The 6,000-nt window shown below is 39.4% G+C and overlaps 1 protein-coding gene across 2 annotated transcripts in view; it reads left to right on the top strand.

The window, feature by feature from the left end:
- The window catches only part of SYN3 (synapsin III), a 188,161-nt gene that overhangs the window by 63,440 nt on the left and 118,721 nt on the right, over positions 1-6,000 (top strand). The window lies entirely within an intron of this gene.

Genomic DNA, 6,000 nt, shown 5'->3' with positions numbered 1-6,000 from the left:
GCTCTCCCCCTCCCCTCTCCATAGAGCATGAACGGTGCTGTATGTACAGCACCGTTCATGCATCGTGCACTCCCTTGTCGTTGGGAAGGATCGTGAAAGATCCTTTCCAACGACAAAAATTGGAAGTGTGTACGCAGCTTTAGGCCTCAATAAGTAGCAGCATTGTCAGCCTGTTTTTTGAGCTTTTTTAACCTTTGGGCTTCATATACAAAAGCTGTATATACAAAATACCAAATAGGCAGTCTAATGTCCTCTTAAATCATCCCACATGGTAGGCTTCCTGTTCCAGGATGACAACGCTAAGCCACTGCCTCCCAATTAGCAGCAGCAATATCCTCATTGGCAGGTAAGTGAGATGACGTTAAACATACTGAAAATAGATTTAAGGTTAAAATACACTTAAGTAACGTCTTAGGGGCCTATTTATAAAGAAGTTGTGACCAGATTATAACTCAATATTTCTTTGTTCAACTATTTTCTCTCTATATGTTTAAAAGATGATCAGTTTATTTCAGTGCCGATCACTGGACGAGCGCAGTACCATAATTTACCTAAATTGTCAATTAGACATTCCAACTACACGAACTGAGTAACTGATCATTACTCACATAAAGGACAAATAGCAATCTGGATGTTTGAAACAAACATCACAGTCTTCATGGCAAATGGCATTTTACATTTGGAAAGTGGAATATGCTTTGTGGCTAATTGCCATTTTATTGATATGGTCACCTTTATTGGTGAAATGGCTACCTTCTGTAGCAGTAGCAGTCCTGCTAAAAAGTGGCAATTTTTTCAGCCGATTGCCCTTTTCATGAATAGGCTGAACAAGCTGTTGACCAGAAAAAAGTAATGTCTGTTCTATGATGAAAAGCCTGTTCCCTCTTTTATGAGAGGGCCCTTTAGTTCAGTGGAATCTTGAGGCTGCAAGATGTTTCATTTCTTAGGACAAGTTTAAGCTTCTTTTAAATATGTTGTTCTCTGCCTATGGTGGAAAATAATGGAATGCCCTCAATTAAACTGTGCTACTGTATCGATGCTATTATCACCTTCACCATCAGTGCTGAAAGGCTTGTTCTACACCAGACAGTATTTTCTCAGCACCGTCTGCCTTGTGGTAGGGCCCCTGCTTACCTTATTCTTCTGGAATTTTTTTGTATAAACTATTATTTTTATTGCCCAAGTGAAAGAAAATCTCACCATTATCTCGCCCACTTCTTCCTTCTGTATTTACTTAAAGAAATAAAAAAAAGGGTTTACGGGATTCTTAAATGGAGATAACAAAAATAGCAAGTGGGGTGTGAAATAAGAAAGTATCTATTGATCACTTTTCTTTATGTATGGGGAAACTTCACCTTCTGACCTTCACTAAATTAAATAATATATTCAAAATTACAGAGTTATAGAAGTCAGGAGAGCTACATCTTGGAGTCTTGCAGTTCTTAAATAGGTACATGGTAGTCATCCAAGAGCCCAGCTAGCACAAAGTTTTCTGCTACCAGCACTCGTCATATTGTGTCACAGCTTTACAGTTATCATTGACATGTATATAATACAAACAGGCAGATGTCAATGAAATTCAAATTTACCAATAGAATGCAGATATTATCAGCAACAAAAAGGTATCAATGACGTGCAGATGTTACCAACAACTGGGAGATATTAGTAATATGGAGATAATGTTATGACAGCCAAAAATCAATGACATGAATATATATAAATTGCCAATGACCAATAAACAAGATACATTTTCCAATAATAAGCAGATATTCTAGTGACAGGCAGGTTACCTAATGACAGCCACCTCAGTGATAGGTGGATACCCCAGTGAATGACAGACAAATGACCCATATATAAGTGAGAGGCGGGCCACTGATACTTGGTGAAAACCCAGCATGGTTGTGAGAATTTAGGATAAGTGAGGTTAGCTAGAACAAAGGGGCTAGTCAAGATGCAAGGATCAGCATGGAATGGAACAGTCGGCCAGAATAGAGTGGTCAGCTAGGATGATGGTGGTCAATCAAAATGAATGGGTCAGCCAAAATGGAGGGATCAGTCCAGATAGAAAGATTGGCCAGGATGAAGGGATCAGTCCAGATAGAAAGGTTGGACAGGATGGAGGGATCAGTCCAGATAGAAAGATTGGACAGGATGGAGGGGTAAGCCAAAGTGGAGGGGGTAGTCAGGATGAAGAGGGTCAGCTAGCATGGCAGAGACATTGTGGATGGAGAAGGTTAGCTAGGTTTCATGACATAGCCAGGAGGGTGAGGGTCAATAAAAAGAGGGGATCATAAAAATGTATACACTACACTTTTTTTCTTTAGACTTTTGGCAAGTTCAGTGAGGTCATATGTCCTTCCTCCAGGACAGTATGGTGCTTACACTGAGTTGTGTGCTGTCCTGGAGTCGGTCATGATAAGACCCCTCTCTTCCTTCAGAAGATGTACCCATGACAAACTGGTCTCAGATGAAGTAGGTAAAAGACACTGGTCCTATTTCAAACAGGAAGACGGATGGCATCTGACTATAAATGTAACAATAAACAGTTATAGATGTGAATATTAGTAAACATTTTTTGCTTGCAAAATATTCATCCTGGTGATAAAAGCAAAGGTAATTTTGGCTAAATTTGGAATCTGAAAGCAGTGCTCCATCTGTTTAGGGTAAAACAATTATAACGTGATGGAAATGACCAGGTAATTCAGCCGGTCTCTGAAAAATGTCATTGTTTCATGGAATTTTTGTTGAACAATTGTAGTGTTAAATGTATTGGTACCAAGATCTGGAACCCTGACAAAAATAGGAATTTAGATTGAGAAGATAGACATTGGAAAGCTATAGTAAATAAGAAAAGGTCCTTTTTAGATTCCAAAAGCTAATAAACCGTCTCCTCTTTGACCTGCCTGCATAAAACTCTGCTTCATGTCAGCTCAGCCTTGGTATTTCCTTCAGGAAATGTCAGATTCTTTACTGCACCACTTCCTGAACGTCTCCTCCACCTGCGAGATCTGAGCTAGCTCTTTATAGTCTCCTCTGTAATCCATGAGCTCACGGAACCGCAGCAAGGGAATTTAACACAAGCCCACAAGATTGCATCTTGACCCAAACGTCAACCTATTTTTTTACCTTAAAGCTTCAAAGAAAGGCATTTCCCCACCTTGGAAACATTTTGGAATATCACCCTCTAAATGATCAGACCACATCATCAAGGGGTGAAAGTAACGTGCGCTTTTTCTCCGTTACACATTTTTCTCCACCCAAAGTAAATGCCAGTTATTTCCAAAATCAATATGGTTAGCTAAGAAAGGAACTCCGCTAGAGCCTACAGTATATATAATTTAGCAACGGGTGGAAATGTGTATGTTTTCATTTGCAGAACTGAGACAAAGAAAACACATTTAAGCTGGGGAACTTTGTGTGGCTGATGATCTGAAGATTTATGGCTCCTTGGTGCAATTTTATGATTCTAAGCTCGACAGTGGAACACAAATGATACCAAAATTTTGAAATGAACTAAAAATGTCTAAAAAGGAATCACTTAGACTGGGCACACCTGGGAAGATTTTTTACTTTAGGACTGAAACAACAATCAGATATAAAGTGAATCACAAGTAAAATCTACTCGTAACTGAACACAATTGACAGATTTGGCTCTCCTTAGATGATAATGGAGAGATCAAACATGTTGGTGAATATCCATTAAACATACATTTTGGCCATGTGTACAAATGATTTATGAAATCCAAATAACATTCTAATTCTTTTTCTATTTGAGAAAATTGATTGTAAGTGATTGATTACTGTTCAAAATTGCCAGCATATCTGCTGTACTAACCTTTGAAAGGAACTAGTTAGTGTACATGATACTTGTCTCTCCTGTTTGGCATTGGCTGACTCTAAAGGCCATTTCACAATTCCGGTTGACCACAGCTGACTTCTGCAGGATCAACAATGCTCCTAACTGCTCTTATTCAATTGAATGGGAAGAGATGTGAACCATTTTGTGCACTTTTCTAACACGACTTGATTTTTCTCTGCTGCAGGAATAACGGCATCACAAATGCACTCAACCGAATGATGAACCAGTTGTCAAACCCTGCATAGTGGGCATTTCAGAGCTGCAATAGACTGCAGAAGCCCTTGAGGCAGATTGAGGAAGTAAAGTTTTCAACCAAAAGTCTGAAAGTGTCCTAAACGATGATGTTAGTTCCATAGCAGTGTGACAGAGTGCTGCCCCTTGCTAGAGCCATGTCCTGAATTCAAGCACTGTAAGCCTCTAGCGCTGGACAACAACCCCAGCAAGGACAAAATATTATTATTATTATTTTTATTAATAAACAGGATTTATTTAGCGCCAGCATAATACGCAGCGCTGAATATCAGCCGTCTTTCCAGGCTCTTTTTAAATTGAATTTCAGGCATAAATAATGCAGCTCTGTACTTATCATAAATACTGAAAGCAGTATACCTGAATTTGACTTGAGCGAGGGAGAGGAGGAGGGAACAGAAGGAACAGTTGTGCTTATGTGCTAACAAGAAGTGTGATCATGATAGGAGAACAGAGCAGAGTGAAAAAGATTAACTCACCTGTCTTCTGTTCTGTATTTTCCTATAGAAAGGGAAAAGATGTCTAAATGATTACACACCTGCAGCAGGTATGTTGCCCTACTAGATAGAGCAGTGCTCTGTTGCAGGGTTGTGTACATCTTAGGACTGATCAGACAGAAATACAAATCCTTTGGCAGGTAACACAGTTATCATATATTTATTTCATCTGTTTATTTAGCTGTTTGCCCGGAGCTCAGCTTTAACAAGCTATTTAGGCTGCAAGTTGTTTCTTGAATAGAAGTGCAATCCAAACAGGAGGTTACATAGCATCTGTCGATGGAATATAGCAAACTTTAACTATCCTGTGCACTAAATTTAAAGAGGAACTACATTTACCCCCCCCAATCAGGATTTTTGTTTCAACATCCGCTTGACATATTTTTTTTTTTTTTTTGAAGATAAATGAGTTTATTTATTACTTCGCATAGAGATCACAGTACTACTCTTGAGAACGCCTTCCTCTGCTTCGCTCCCCAGAAGGATGGAATCATCTTTGTTCAGACATCATGCAAAAATAAAGCCGCATACACACATGCAATTATTGTCGTTGGAAAGGATCTTTCACTATTCTTTACAAAGACAAAGGACTGCACGATGCATGAACGAGTGCTGTACATACAGCACTGTTCTGCTCTATGGAGAGGGGAGGGGGAGAACGATGGAGTGGCAGCCCGCTGTGCGCTCTCCCCCTTCCCTTGCATTAGTATCATTCGTCGTTCATTGTCTGTGGATCCGCCATTACGGTCGTTCGGACGACGGGCGCGGTACACACTCCAGATTCTCGTCGGATATTGCCCCTGAGCCAATTATCGGGCCGGAACTATTGGACGTGTGTACGTAGCTTAGCATCTACAGGTTACATTAAGATGCCAGATCAGAGATAACAGAACCATGTAAATCCTGGTGCTTTTTAACTAAAATATATTCTTAAAGTCCAGTCAATTACTTTGCTAAGATGCATAGATGTGAATGCAGCCGTCATCCTGCCTGCAGCAGACTGTTTACATCATCTCAGCCTATACAAACTTGGTGACTGGAGCTCAAAAAAAAAAAAGCTGCAGTACTGAGCAATATGTTTTGTGTGCATTCTAAAACTTTTTTTTTTTTTATTGATTGGAGAGGATCTTCAAATATCAACCAACGATTTTACCATTTTCACCTGATGCAGGATTAAACTTTTTATTTAGGGGGGGGGAGTTACACCCCCATTCTCAACAGTTGTATACACCGGTATAACTCACATTGTTACTTCAAAATCTCTAATACCAAAAAATTATAGCATCACTGCCAAAAATAAAACCTTGGTGTCATAGTCTGTAGCTTGATATTGATAAGGCGATGTGTGAATTCCACTGCACCAACATATAAAAAAATGTTATTGTTTGTCAATAC

This window comes from Pyxicephalus adspersus, chromosome 2 (genome assembly GCF_032062135.1).
Source record: "Pyxicephalus adspersus chromosome 2, UCB_Pads_2.0, whole genome shotgun sequence".
Lineage (NCBI taxonomy): Eukaryota > Metazoa > Chordata > Amphibia > Anura > Pyxicephalidae > Pyxicephalus > Pyxicephalus adspersus.
This window is presented reverse-complemented; position numbering and strand designations above follow the sequence as displayed.